The sequence below is a fragment of the Aethalodelphis obliquidens genome, unplaced genomic scaffold (assembly GCF_003676395.1).
Source record: "Aethalodelphis obliquidens isolate GAN/ISIS:26980383/991018 unplaced genomic scaffold, ASM367639v1 scaffold39, whole genome shotgun sequence".
Classification (NCBI taxonomy): Eukaryota; Metazoa; Chordata; class Mammalia; order Artiodactyla; family Delphinidae; genus Aethalodelphis; species Aethalodelphis obliquidens.
The window spans coordinates 10,587,245-10,602,227 of NW_020837983.1; the positions used below are offsets into that span (position 1 = coordinate 10,587,245).

At 47.1% G+C, this 14,983-nt stretch overlaps 1 long non-coding RNA gene across 1 annotated transcript; it reads right to left on the reverse strand.

Moving 5' to 3' along the window:
• Positions 1-3,653: 3,653 nt before the first annotated feature.
• Positions 3,654-8,263, reverse strand: LOC113633383 (uncharacterized). Its single transcript, XR_003438167.1, has 3 exons — positions 8,253-8,263; positions 6,093-6,375; positions 3,654-4,646 (listed from the first exon to the last, which is right to left on the reverse strand). It is a non-coding gene; the product is annotated as an uncharacterized LOC113633383 (long non-coding RNA).
• Positions 8,264-14,983: the final 6,720 nt, after the last annotated feature.

The following is a 14,983-nucleotide window of genomic DNA, read 5'->3' on the forward strand; positions in this document are numbered from 1 at the left end:
CAAAAAAAAAAAAAAAAAGAGAGAGGAAAAAAAAACGAATGCCAATAGGGATAGCTAAAAAGCCAGTAGATAAATTAAAATATAATTCAGAAAAATTCAATTAACTCCAAAGAAAGGAGGGCAAAGGAACAGAGGAATAAAAAATAGAGTGGACAAACTAAAAGCAACATGATAAATAGGACTTCTGGGTGATGCTGAAGAATCAACAGATGTTGGATGAGATGGGTCTTCCCATGTCAGACCTTGAGCCTGGAGAAGGCTGGCTGGGTAGGGAGGTTGGGCTTTCTCCTCCCTACCCCCACACCCATGTAGCTAATTTTGACCTCTGGATGGTTTCCCAGCCTGGGAACCCTCCCTACCTCTTCTCCATTTATTCCATTCCTCCAAACTCTTTAAGGTTCCCCTTCCTACTAAGACTTTCCCAACTCCCACTGAGCAGAATCTTATTGCATTGGTAACCTGCACGATTCCTGTTCTGCAGTATTCCTTTTTTTAAAACTGGAAATGTTTATTCTTTCACATTCATACTTCTTTCTGTTCCTGTACTAGATATGGAAGGTGTGGTGAGCATCTGTCATTTGTTTTGGCTGCCCTGCAGCTGAACCCCCTTCCAATGTTTGGGGAATTCCCCATCTCATGCATGAGTACCCACCTCCCACTAAAAATCAGAACCTTGCAGCCTCCCTTGCAGCTAGAATGTGGGCATGACTTAGAATTGGAAGCCCTAGAATCCTAGCCTTGCAGTGGTGACAGTGGTGTCCTTACCAGGTTGTTACACAGTTGTACTTCCCACTCTCCAGCCTCTTGTGGTTTCTGCCGATTTTATCAGCCTAGTTCCCAACTATACTTTTCTACATTTCTTTCCTTCTTGAACTAGAGTTTGTTTCTGTTGCTTGCAATTATGTAGCCTAAGACAAGTAGAGGTGATCTATATAAGCATTTAAGATACTAAAAAATTAAAGATTCAGGATTCAACGTAAGACCCAGAATCTGTCCCTTCAAGAATTTTCCTGGCCATTTAGGCAGGCATGCTTACTTTTGAGGTCCTTTGTGTAGTTCTCTCCAGAGAGTTTAGCTCTCCATCCAGATTGTAAATCCCTTGAGGTAGGGGCTGTTCTGAATACCTCTTGTATCCCAGCAGAGAGGCTAGTCTGTAATATTGCTCTGTAAATACTTGCTAATAAAGGTAATTTGCTTTCCACAAGCCTGAACAATCCTTATGCGCCAATAATTCCCACTTGTTCCCATGTGTGTTTATGTGCATTTTCTAGCTACAACAAGAGTCCATTCACCTTTGGTTATCTCTTAGCTTGTTGTCACTTAAGCTTTCTCCAACTTCCTTTTGGTCTTTAGCTTAAGAGCAAACTTGTTTTACCCATAAAAGTTCAAGTGTTCTTGCAGCCATGTCCATGACTGGTAGGCTCCCTCCCTGCATATCTCAAGGCTCTGTCTTCTCCCTTTAAGCTGAGACCCAGGAAGCACACCAAGGAATGTCAACATGGCCCTGATCCCAGAGAACAAAAACCAAAACTGTGTACACAAGTTCAGTCTGGCCAAGCCATTGTCAAGACACTCGAGGTCAACTTCATTCACTCACCAGTATTGGCTCTTTCTTAGAAAACACACCTGTGCTGACGTCTGCGTTTCCTGACTCATACCAAGAGTCTCTGCCCAGTTGCAAATCTGTGGATTGTGAGCATGAACAACACAGCTTCCTCTTCCTCTAGAAAGATCCCGAGGAGTGGAGAGGGCAGCATTAATTAAAGCTACTGTCTCCTCTTCCATGTCTTTTTGCAGGTGTGTCCTGGATCTGTGACCTCATCAATCAACCTACTGTCAGGGATAGAGTACTTACTATGTGCCAGGAGGTGGCCCCAAAGAAATAGAGGAGACAAGACCCTGCCCTCAAGGGTCCTAGGTCAGTTCAGCAAATATTTATAGATTGCTCGCTTAGGCAAGATGGTGTAGGATGATATGCCAAAGCCAGAGGTGAATCTTGGCCTGGAGCTTTAAGGTGGGTCTACCAGTTCTCAGCTACTGAAACAGGAGGCCCTAGGATCCCAGGGGATGCTGCAAGTTACTTGGGGTGGAAGGGCCAAGGTGACAGCATCCTGAGTCAAACAGCTAGCTACAGCCAAGCTAAGACAATGTCTGATACAGATGCAGATTCCCAGGGCCGCACCTTCAGAGGTTCTGGTTCACCAGGTCTTAGGGAAGGAGACCAGGAATCTGCATTTTAACTAGAGCCACTGGTGGTTCTGAGGCAGGTGGTCCAAGGACCACACCCAGAGACACTTTCACCTCTGGAGGCAACTGGAATAAAAATTTCACCCAAACCTCTTAATGAGACAGGAGGGAAGGGGGCAGGGCACAACATTTAAAAGAATGACGTAACTAAAAACAGAGTGGCCATATGATCCAGCAATCCCACTCCTGGGCGTATATCCAGACAAAACTATAATTCAAAAAGATACATGCACCCTTATGTCCATAGCAGCTCTATTCACAATACCCAAAACATGGAAACAACCTAAATGTCCATCAATGGATAAAGAAGATGTGGTGTATATACATACAATGGAACATTACTCAGCCATAAAAAAGAATGAAATAATGCCGTTTGCAGCAACATGGATGGACCTAGAGATTATCATACTAAGCGAAGTAAGTAAGAAAAAGACAAATACCATATGATATCCCTTATTCATGTAATCTTAAATATGACACAAAGGAACATATCTACAAAACAGAAACAGACTCACAGATACGGTAAGTCCCCTACATACGACCCTTCAAGTTGCGAACTTTCAAAGATGCGAACATGCATCTTGTTGCAGCAAGGAACCAGAACCTGTGCCATCAGCGTCAGGCGTGAGTGAAACTGCAGCTTGCCCTCCATCTTCTTGCTGAGGATCCTTCAGCTCTACCATCTCCCATCTCCTCTCCCTCCTCCAGTCAGTAACTCTTCTTACCTGTTCTCTCAATGCCAGCCCCTGTACGCCAGCTGTTGTACTGTACTACTGTAGTTTTCAAGGTACAGTACTGTAAGGTTAAAAATGCTACAGTACTATACAGCCGATTGTGTTAGTTGGGTACCTAGGCGAACTTTGTTGGACTTATGAACAAATTGGACTTATGAACGCACTCTCAGAATGGAACTTGTTCATATGTAGGGGACTTACTGTGTAGAGAACAGGCTTGTGGTTGCCATGGGGGGGCAGGAAGGATTGGGAGTTTGGGATTAGCAGATGCAAACTAGTACATACCGAATGGATAAACAACAAGATCCTACTATACAGCACAGGGAACTACATTCAATATCCTGTGATAAACCATAGTGGAAAAGAATATGAAAAAGAATATGTACATGTATAACTGAATTGCTTTGCTGTACAGCAGAAATTAATACAACACTGTAAATCAACTACACTTCAATAAAATTTCTTAAAAAAGAAAAGAAAAGAATGACATAGCTATTGAGGATACAACATAAACTGGTTAAAACCAATAGCTCCAAGGTGGTGGAAGATTCGACTTCCAGTAGACCTTGAGCCTCATTATACGCTTATTGTAATACATTAGCATATGCTAAATGACACATCCACTGGCCAACCATAAAAGGCCAAAAAGTGGGCAGTGGCCTGATTCCTGGAAGTCCCTGCCCCTTCCCCAAAATAGTTGGAATAATCCTCCCACTCAGCCTATCACATTCCCCAGCCCATAAAAACTAACCACTCCATATTTCAGGGCCGCTCTCGCCTTTTGAAATGGGCTGCATTCTGCCTGTGGAATGTGGAGCTCTGCTTTCACTTTACTATGGCTCACTCTTGAATTCTCTCCCGCTCGAAGCCAAGGCCCCTCACTTGGCGTCCGTCCCAGGAACTCGCCTGAGACCTGGGACATGACCATTCTCTTGTTGCAGGAGAGAGAGTGGGGTGGGAAGGATGGGCACATCCCAGGTCAGGTCCTAGTCCCCGGGATGGCCTTCGAGTCTGGGTTCTTGGCTTTGCACAGGAAAGCATTCGAGGGTGAGCCATAGGAAAGAGAAAGAAGGTTTATTCAGCGAGAAACACACTCCACAGACAGAGCGTGGGCCATCTCGGAAGGTGAGAGAGGCAAGAAGCCAAGAAAGCAGGGGTATGGGGGTTGTCGGTTTTTATAGGGCCGGGTAATTTACCCTAATTAGGCTAATGCGTAGGAGGTTTGGAGGGTTGGGGATTTCTGGGAATTGGGCCCCACCCATTTGTTGGCCTTCCCTGGTTGCCTGCAGGTGTGTCATTTAGCGTGCTGACGTATTACAATGAGCGTATACTGAGGCTCAACGTCTAGTGGAGGTCGACTTGTCCGCCATTTTGGACCTAGTTCGTTCCAACCAGCTTATGTTGTGTCGTCTGGCTATGTCACTCTTTTAAAGGTTGTGCCCTGCCCCCTTCCTGTCTCACTCTCAGGCACCATTTTCCCACAACCTCTTTACAAAGCATATGATGTTAATAAATTTACTTCTTACCTATCACTTTGCGTCTTGCTGAATTCCTTCTGTGCCGAGCCATAAAGAACCTGAGCTTCATTAAGTCCTGCGACAAGTTGTGCGGTTTCAGTTGGAAGACTGTGTTCGAGTCCCATCTGCAGCGCAGCTTTCACTGAGGCTGCAACCACAGCCACAAAACAAAGGGAGGGATTACTCCTTTTGGACCACAGTCACTAGAGAGTGGATTCACCTGGTATTTCTACCCTCTCCACCACTGCAAGGTGTGCTTTCCACCCTTTTGTGGCTAAAAGCTTCTGTTAACTAACAGGGAGGGGCAGTTGATTGTCTCTGATATAATTCCAGTAGTTTCTTTCTGCAGAAAATCTAGAGTTTTTGCCCCAGTAGAGGATTCTGCTAAAGGCCTGCTCACCTGGACCTGGTAATGAAACAGGAGGGAAGGGGGCAGGGCAGAACTTTTTTTTTTTTTTCTCTCGCGATACGCGGGCCTCTCACTGCCGTGGCCTCTCCCGTTGCGGAGCACAGGCTCCGGAAGTGCAGGTCCAGCGGCCATGGCCCACGGGCCCAGCCGCTCCGCGGCATGTGGGATCTTCCCGGACCGGGGCATGAACCCATGTCCCCTGCATCGGCAGGCGGACTCTCAACCACTGCGCCACCAGGGAAGCCCCAGGGCAGAACTTTTAAAACAAGCCATTGTGGATACGACATAAACTGGTTAGAACCAATTAGCCCGAAGATGGCAGAAGGTTCAACTTCTTGTGGACCTTGAGCCTCATTATACCCTCATTAGCTTATGCTGAACGACACACCCACCAGCAGCACGACAGTTCAGAGGTCGACCATAAAGGCCAAAAAATGGGCAGTGGCCTGATTCCTGGAAATCCCCGCCCCTTCCCTGAAATAGTTGGAATAATCCTCCCACTCATTAACCTATGAAATTACCCAGCCCGTTAAAACTAAACACGCCATATTTCAGGGCTGGGCTTGCCTTTTGAAACAGACTGCATTCTGTCTATGGACTGCGTATCTCTCTAAATAAATCCTCTTCTTACCTATCACTTTGCCTCTCACTGAATTCCTTCTGCACTGAGACATAAAGAACCTGAGCTTCATTAACTCCTGAGACCAGGTGTGCGATTTCAATTAAAAGACAGTGTGTTCCAGGGAGATCAGCTCCGTGCTTTGTGACCACCTAGAGGAGTGGGATAGGGAGGGTGGGAGGGAGATGCAAGAGGGAGGGGATATGGGGATATATGTATATGTATAGCTGATTCACTTTGTTATACAGCAGAAACTAACACACCATTGTAAAGCAATTACACTCCAATAAAGATGTTAACAAATTAAAAAAAACAAAAAAGACAGTGTGTTCAAGTCCCAGCCCATGGGTTCAAGTCCCAGTCTGGGTTTTGGCTGGGTTCGAGTGCCACCTGAGTTGTGTGGTTTCAGCAATAGCTACCCGAGCGGAGATAGAACTCAAGAAATCTCGGTGAGCTCATCAAAGGGGGCTCTCTGGAAGAGGCGGGCAGAAAGGGACAGATCAGGAATTCCAGGCTGGGAAAAACAGCACGAAAGAGGATTCTGAGGTGGGAGTGACCCTCATTACCTGTGCAGGCTCCAAGGTCAGGCAGCACACACAGGAGGCCCCTGGCTGTGGGGCAGGAAGAGGACAGTAACAGGCGGTTTGGGGATAGAACTAATGCCCCTGCAGACTGAGGAGGGGGAGGAGGGTGGCTTCTAGCGATGTCCACGCCCTCAGGTGTCCGCTTGCAGTCCTGGCGCTGGCTCCCCTGAGGGCCGGCCTGGGGGAGGGGCAGTATCGGGAGGTTCTCACGGGGAATTCAGGCACAGATACACGCAGGTGGCAGTCGAGGTGGAGAGGGCGGAACCTGGAAAGGTGGGGTGTGGTTACCAAAGTCACGCACCGAAGAGTGCCAGCAAGTTCTTAAGCCCTGAGACAGTGAGGGATGGGTGTCAGGACGAGCAGAGGTCAGTCAGCGGATTAGCAGCAAAGGCAGGCCCCGGCTGGGATGCACTCACACTTGGAACAATTAGAAAGAGAAAAGGGGGCTTCTCTGGTGGCGCAGTGGTTGAGAGTCCGCCTGCCGATGCAGGGGACACGGGTTCGTGACCCGGTCCGGGAAGATCCCACATGCCGCGGAGCGGCTGGGCCCGTGAGCCATGGCCGCTGGGCCTGCGCGTCCGGAGCCTGTGCTCCGCAACGGGAGAGGCCACAACAGTGAGAGGCCTGCGTATCACAAAAACAAAAAAAAAAAAAGAAAAAAAAAAGAAAGAAAAGGGAGCCTAAGGTGACAAAAAAAATTGGTAAGTGTCGCCTAAGGCAGATGGCTACCTCCAGCTGGACAAATTCCCGTGGACCACTATAGTTTCTGGAGGCCCCACATTGGATCCTCCCTTCGCTCCTCCCCCACCTCTAAGCCAAAAGTGCACATTATTCCACAGGACACCCAATAAATATCCAGTGCTCCCCTAAATTGACTTCTCTGGTACCTTGGTAGAGGAGGAACCAGCCTCAGTTGGAATGGGGGTGGACGTGTCAAGGCCTGTAACCCCAAGTCTGGTCCAGTTTTCCATTAACAGTATCATTAAGGCAAATGTGTCTGAATGGGAGCCTGAGAACTTATCCAAAGGTTAATATCACAAGACTGATGCTGAGCTCGAAGCTCTGAAATGCATTTGTGCTCAGGGAAGATGTTTGCAGATGTTTGGTTTTTATTTCCCCTGGAGCTGGTACACATCAGTGAGGCCTGGGGATAATGAATAACAGCACAGACAATAAATTTTAAAGCAAACAAAGTAAAAACTCCAAGAATGCTAATGCGGACCAGTGCTGTGATATGGCGTGTGTTACCAAGACGGCAATGGTGAGTGAGCAGATTCTATTATCTGCTCCTTAGAAGCCGTAGATGGCCAACTCTTGATTGTCTTAGTTCCTAGGTTGTAAAATTTTCAATATGTCACATTGCAAGGGTGGCACATGGGGCGAGAGCAGGAAGGCAAGGGAGGGGGGATTGGAATGGGGGAAGAGGAACGGTGTCTGTGGCGGGGCTGTGGGCTTTCCACCAAAACCCATCTCTCTCTCCCTCTTGCTGGGTGAGAGCCAGGCAATATTTCCCAGCCCCTCCTGCAGGTGGGACGGCCGTAAGACTGATTTCCAGGCAATGCAGTGTGCGGAGCTTTTGAGACAGCAGCATGATTCCGCTATGTTCTTGTTTCCCTTTCACGGGCTCAAGGGCCCTTGGAGCCGCAGCTGGAAGGACCCTGGGTCACTGAATCGCCATGTGGCCTAGAGCCACCTGTTGACCTGGAATATAGCCCTGGGATGCTATTTGATCTAGAAATACGCTTCTGTCATATTTGAGTCAATGCATTTGGTCGTCTAGTTGTTGGGCGGTTCAGCCTCCCCTAACTAAAGCAGGGCCAATCAGCATGCCCACCACAGGAATTCTGCAATGGGAGGGAGGGTCACAGAAACGTTGCTTTTCATGAGAGCTCACTCCTAGGGCTTCCGGGGAAAAGACGTAGGGGACACTGGGGCTGAGGATCAAGACCCGGGACACCAGAAGCAGGACCCCTGAGCAAAGCAGGGGATGGTGGGCTGTCCCTCTCCTGAGCGGGCAGGAGGGTCTCAGTGAGCAGGGCTCTTCTTGGGCCACACCTGGGGCAGTAGGAGGAGAGACTTTGAGTGTGACAGTCATTCAAAATGCTCTCTGGAAATTAGGGTCCATTTCTTCATTGGAAGGACCCAGAGGTTAAACAAACCAGCCAAACAAATTAAACGCAGCTGGCTTCCTTTGAGGAGTTTGGTAAGAATGAAAACCCGAGGAAGAGCTGTCAGCTTACAGGTGACTGCAGTAGCAATGGCTCAATGTGCCAGGGGCTCCTCTATAAATTGGTCCCCCAAGGGCACCACTGGAGAACAAGAACACAGAGACCCTCAATGGGGTCAGGAGCAGCTGGCCCCAGTGGGGCCCCAAGGGACCGTGTGTAAAGGACCCTGACAGCAGCAGAACCTCGTGAGAAAGGCCTGAGACTCAGGGGCTTGGAAATCCGAGAGACATGCCCTTGAGGTTGAACTCATGCCGTTGATCATGCCCTTGATTGTCTCCTCTAAGACTGTGAGCCGGGGAAGTAAAGAGGACATTTAAAAACATGTTAAATCGGTATGTGAATGACATTGCAATGATGCTCATGCGTACATATATCTGTAAAGACTGACTCCCATGGAAAGACATTTTCAAACTGGAGGAAAAAACAAAATAGTTTTCTCCAAAATATTCATTCAATAAATATTTACTTAGGCATTACAAAGACAAACAAGACCTACCTCCTGCCCCGTTGAGCTAGTAAAAAACGAGTGTGATTTTCCAAAGTAGAGGTATGTGTATCAAGAAGACGAAGGAACAATTCAATAAGAAAACAGCATTCAGGAAAGAGAAAGAAATGAAATATATTAAAATTCAAGAACCTAATAATGTGTGTACAATGAGTTCAGTTATATTCCAGAATTATGCCAAAACTTTACTGTAAATCCTATTGACTTTCTAAACGATTTAGCCTGACATAAATGGCATCTTTGTGTACACTCAGCAGAAGCTGAATTTTAACTGCTTGTAAAAGCCGTACAATTACTTCCCTGTCCTGGAGAAGGTGCAAACCAGGCCTTGGCATGGAACCCCAGCTTGGTGGGTCTGAGAGCAGATTTGTCTGTGGCCCCGGAGAGTGGGGAAGGACAGAGAGTCTGAGAGGTGGGGACAGGAGAGAGGATGGAGAGCTATACCTTTGTACGTGAGAAATCTCCTGCTCCTACTGAAAGAATTGCAAATCCCCAGAACAACTTAAGCACTCCCATTAAAACACATAATATCCAAAGTAAAATTAAGTTTAAAATACGATTTACAAAGCTAAACACACTCTTACCATACAACCCAGCAATTGTTCTCCTTGAAAACTTAACTTTCATATAAAAACCTGTACACTGATGTTTATAACAGCTTTATTTATAATTGCCCAAATCTGGAAGCAGCCAATATGTCCTGCAGTAGGTGGATAAACTGTGGTACCTCTAGACAAAGGAATAGTATTCGGTGATAAAAGAAATGAGCTATCTAACCATGAAAAGACATGGAGGAACCTTAAATGCATATTACTAAGTGAAAGAAGCCAATCTAAAAAGGCTACATGTTGTATAATTCCAACTATTACATGTGACATGCTAGAAAAAGTGAAATTACGGAGACAATAAAAAGATCAGTGGTTGCCAGGGATTGGGGCAGGAGGTGAGAGGTGGGGGACTGGAGGAGAGGGAGCGATAAACAGCTAGAACACAGGGGATTTGGAGGGGCAGTGCAACTATTCTGTACAGTACTGTAGTGATGGATACATATCATTATGTATTTGTCCAGGCCATAGAATGTACTACATCAAGAGTGAACCTTAATGTAAACTCTGGACTTTAGTTAATAGTGATGTATCAATATTGGGAATTCCCTGGCGGTCCAGTGGTTAGGACACCGCACTTTCACTGCCGAGGGCCTGGGCTCGATTCCTGGTCAGGGAACTAAGATCCCACAAGCTGTGTGGCATGGCCAAAAAAAAAAATAATGTATCAATACTGTTTCATCATTTATAACAAATGTGGCACACTAATGCAAGGTGCTAATGATAGGGGAAACTAGGGCAAGGCGGAAGGATACGGCAGAGCTCTGTATTTGCTGCTAAGGTTGTCTAGTCCTCGGTCCTCTAATTTCAGCTTCCAAGGTGTCCATCTAATAGTTCGAGTGGCTAATCCATGGCTGTCAGTGCAGCTGACAGCAGTCATCCTGATTATTTCATTTGAGCTGAGGGGGAGTTATCCCTAGTCGGCACTGACTGGCAGGGAGGCAGTGGGAAGCCAGCCCCGGAATTCTGACCTGCCAGGAGAGCCAGGAGGGTTTGCATCCTGGAGCTTGGCCCACTCAGTGGCCTGCACCCTGGCCGTGGGTTCCTCAGCCCCCTGGCCCTTGCCTCCCCTGGTAGGAGACGAGTGAAGAGAAGCAGGGCTGACAAGGGCGGCTGGATGGTGCAGTGGGGAAGCTCACAGGCTCTGGGGGCAGCCGATCTGGGCTGGAGTCCCAGGTCTCCTCTTACTCATCTGTGAAATGGGGCAATAATAGTACTTACTTTATGGGCTCATGGAGGGAACAAGTGAGATGTTAGTTATAGGACAATAAGCACAAAGCCTGGCATGTTAAAAAAAGTTTAATGCATGTTTTATTTATTAAAATAAAATTTATTTTAGTATTGATTATAATAATTATCAAAAGCATAATTATTATAATAATTAGTATTGTTATTATACTTCCTTCCTCATGGGTTTTGGCAAGGAATACATCAAAGGACAGAATATGTATACTATAAATACCTGCTAGAGGTTGGAGCAGGGTTTACATACAAGAAATGGCAGCTTTATGATTACAATGTTATTTTGTTGACAGTTGTGACATAGCAAAGGACAAACACAGATGCTTGAAAAACCCATGGGTAAATTCCTGCTGGGCTCTAATCATGAACGATGCAGTTCTAAAAAGAAAAAATGTCCTCCGTTAAAACACTTACTAGAAAATCCCATTTGGGTTTGCATTCTATTGTTTGGCCCTGATGGGCAACCAGGTTACATTTCCAGAGCCAGTGCCCTGAGGTACGGTCACCTCCCTCCCCGGCCCGCTTCCACACTCGCTCCAGTGGGAGCATCTTTTATGAGGCGACAGAACAGGACTTCATAGATACGCAGCCCCAAACATAGATGCACTGCCGGGTCTGCGGGAGAGAGGTGGCTGCTTTTAGTCTTCATGACAGGGGCCCGGCAGGCCGTCAAAGCCCAGGCAGGGCCTCCAGGGTGACCGGCTGTCCTGGCCCTTAGCAGACGTGGCCTCCTGCAGACTCTTGCTGGGAGCAGAAGTGACCTCTACTCTGGGCAGCTGGGCCCGGTGTCCTTGATATTTCTGGCTATGGACTGTTGGGGTGCAGGAAGCAGAATGGGGGGTGCCCGAGAATAAATTCCTGCTGCTGTGGAGGGCTGCCTGCATGCCCTGGGGCCCTTTTCAAAAACCTGGTCCAAGAGTGATAACAGGAGGGAAAGAGACTCTGGCCTCAGACAGAAGCTGTCCAGTGATACATGCACAATAAACATCTCTGGATTTTTCCATCCGGGCAATGCAGGGGGCCCCAGTGTGTGATCTGCGAGCCACACACTGGCTTGGCTTGTACTGTGAACAAACTCTGTGACTGGTCCACCATGTATTTTGCACTTCTGTGGCCGTGATGAAGATTTGCAAAGAACTCTCATGGGGAAAACAGCCCCCACCCAAGGGGAACACAGGGGTACACTGATTTGCATTGTGCAGATAATACCAAGGTCCTTTCCCATCCCCAGCACTTTTGTGACTCTCTGGTGAGCAAAGAGAAGCAAGGGGTTCTTAGTTGGCCTGGGAGAGGACAAAGACCAGGTCTGTTTAGAGGCACCACTTCTCTGAATGTCCCTCCCCTGGGGACTGTTCTGGGAACTGTGTGACATGAGCTAAACATAAGTCATGGCTAAAGTTTAGGGTGTTTATAACGTGCCAGGAGCCACAGCAACCTCTGCAGTAGAGATTAGCAGAGTTAATATGTAGCAGGTGTGCCTGTACTGACTGGCATTCATTTAATAGGTTAGTGCCAAAGCTGGTTAGTAAGTGTTTTCACAAGCAGCCCTGGGTACTAGCACTGGTCCCCATTTTACAGATTAGGAAGTTGAGGTTGACAGAGGGTAGCAGACTTGTCTGAGATCAGACAGCTTGTCCATGCAGAGCTCTGATGCAAAGTCAGGCTATCTGAGTACAGACCTTGGTGCTTCGCCCTTGTGTCCACCGCTTCCAAGCCCCAGAGTAAATACCTGGATCAGCGTGCTGTGTTCCTTGCAGAGACAAGCCTCCCAAACCCTGCACCCATGCACCCACACACACATGCACGGAGCAGCAGAGTGGGGTCAGTGAGGCGCAGCTCACTGTCCTGTGCAGAAATCCCACAGGGGTGGTGGGAGCAGGGCTTCAGAAGCACCAACTCTTCAACAAGAAAAGACCACCAGGCCTAAGGAGGAAGAGAGATACTTCTGGGAAGGAGGGAACCAAGTGAAATGAGGCAAGAGGGTTGCCAGGCCCAAGGCTTGTCCTCTTGGGAAAAAAGTCAAGTCTTTGAATCATCTTCCTCTAGGGTCTTGAAGCTGGGATTTCTCCGACACATTCCTCTACATGCTTATTATGTGCAGAGCGCTATGTTAAGTATTTTGCATGTATTATCTCATTTAACCCTAAAACAACTCAGCATGGGTGACTTACTACTACTGTGCCCATTTTACAGATCAGGAAAGTGAGGCTGAGAGACGTTAAAGGACACACCAGATCTGACTGCTGCATAAGCCCACGATGCCTGTAATCATTATTCTATACTGGCCCCCTTTTAGGGATTTCAAAACTAGAGCATGACGCCGTCTGTGGCTTTCGTACCTACATATTCTACATTTCCTCGGCACCTGCTATGAACCAGGAACATCTGTTCTTTTATTCAACTGATTTGTTAAGCCTTATTACATGCCAAGCCAGGTACTGGGCAGTCACTGGTGAAGCTCAGCAGTGGTCCCTACCTCACGGGTCTTTCAGTGTTGGATGAGGCAGGTGGAAGGAGGGTGGAGGAAGGGGGAGAAGGCAGTGGGAAAACTGGTTCACACAGTTGAGAGTTTCCCGTGAGCCAGACACTGTGCTGGGTGCTAAGTGATATGTCATTTCACCCTCTCAGTAGACTGTCGGGTAGATTATTCTTTTTTTTTCAATTGAATTACAGTTGATTTACAATATTGTTAGTTTCAGGTGTACAGCACAGTGATTCAGTAGTTTTGCAGATCATACTCCCTTATAAGTTATTACAAGATAGATAATGGCTATAGTTCCTTGTGCTGTACAGTACATCTTTGTTTCTTACCTATTTTATACATAGTAGTTTGTATCTGTTAATCCCATACCCCTAATTTGTCCCTCTCACCTTCCCTCTCCCCTTTGGTAACCACAAGTTTGTTTTCTGTATCTGTGAGTCTGTTCTGCTTTGCATGTACATTCGTTTGTATCTTTTTTTAGATTCTACATGTAAGTGATATCATGCAGTATTTGTTTTCTCTGACATTTCACTAAGCATAATATTCTCTAGGTATATCCACGTTGCTGCAAATGGCAGTATTTCTTCTTTTTTTTCTGGCTGAGTATTATTCCATTGTGTATATATATACCACAGCTTCTGAATCCAATCATCTGTTGATGCGCACTTGGGTTGCTTCCATGTCTTGGTTATCGTAAACAGTGCTGCTATGAACATTGGGGTGCGTGTAATGTTTCGAATTAGTGTTTTTGTTTTTTCCAGATACGTATCTAGGAGTGGGATTGCTGGATCATATGCTAGTTCTATATTTAGTTTGTTCAGGAACTTCCACACTGTTTTCCATAGTGGCTACACCAATTTACATTCCTACCAACAGTGTACGAGGGTTCCGTTAGACTATTCTTATTGTCTCCATTTCATAGATGAGCAAATGGACTTGGAAAAGTTCAGTACTTTGCCCCAAGTCTCACAGCCAGAACACAATGGAGCTGGGTTTTGAACTCAGACATCTGACTCCAAAGCGTGTGCTTTTCATTTGCTGCTTTATATTCCCTGCTTTTCACATGTATTACAGCCCCCAACCTGCAGGGGGCCATTATCAGCCCCACGGAACTGATAGGGAAACCCAGCCTCAGAGGGGAAAGCGGGTGGCCCAAGGTCTCTCTGGCTGGAGCAGGGGTCTGAACCCAGGGATTCTGGTGCCAAGTCCAGAGCGTGCTCCTTACTCCGCATGGCCTCTCTGTGACACAAACCTGGGGCCAGGAACCAGGAGGTAGGGGCTCCCTCATCCTCCTGGCTGGGCTTCTTCCAAGCACTGGTGAAACGAATGTTGTGCGGCTGGACACTGTTTGGCTAATGTGTTTAGGGCTGGCACCCAAGCATCTCCTGAAGCGCTGTAGGAAGCCAGGCTGGTGGAGAGTGCCGGCCTGAGGAGCATACGCAGGGCTGGGTGTCCAGGGAAGCCCTCCACCAAAAAAGGGGACTGGAAACCTTTGTGCTCCTTCTCCTGTACTGCACATTCCAGAGCCATACCCTGTGATTTTCACCACTTCTGTATGCGAAGAAAGAGGCTGCTGATTCACAGCGAAAGGAAACAGCATTGGTTCTGAAACTTCCTGTTTATCTGGTATCTGCAACGATATCTGTGTTATGCAAATATCCTTACTCCTGAAAAATGCAGGCGTGTACACACACACACACACACACACACACACACACACACACACAGACCCTCTGCTTGGCCCTGTGCACTGGGTCTCCTCTGTACCCAGTAAATTGAAAAATGATTCCATTAACATGGTAGCCAGGGTA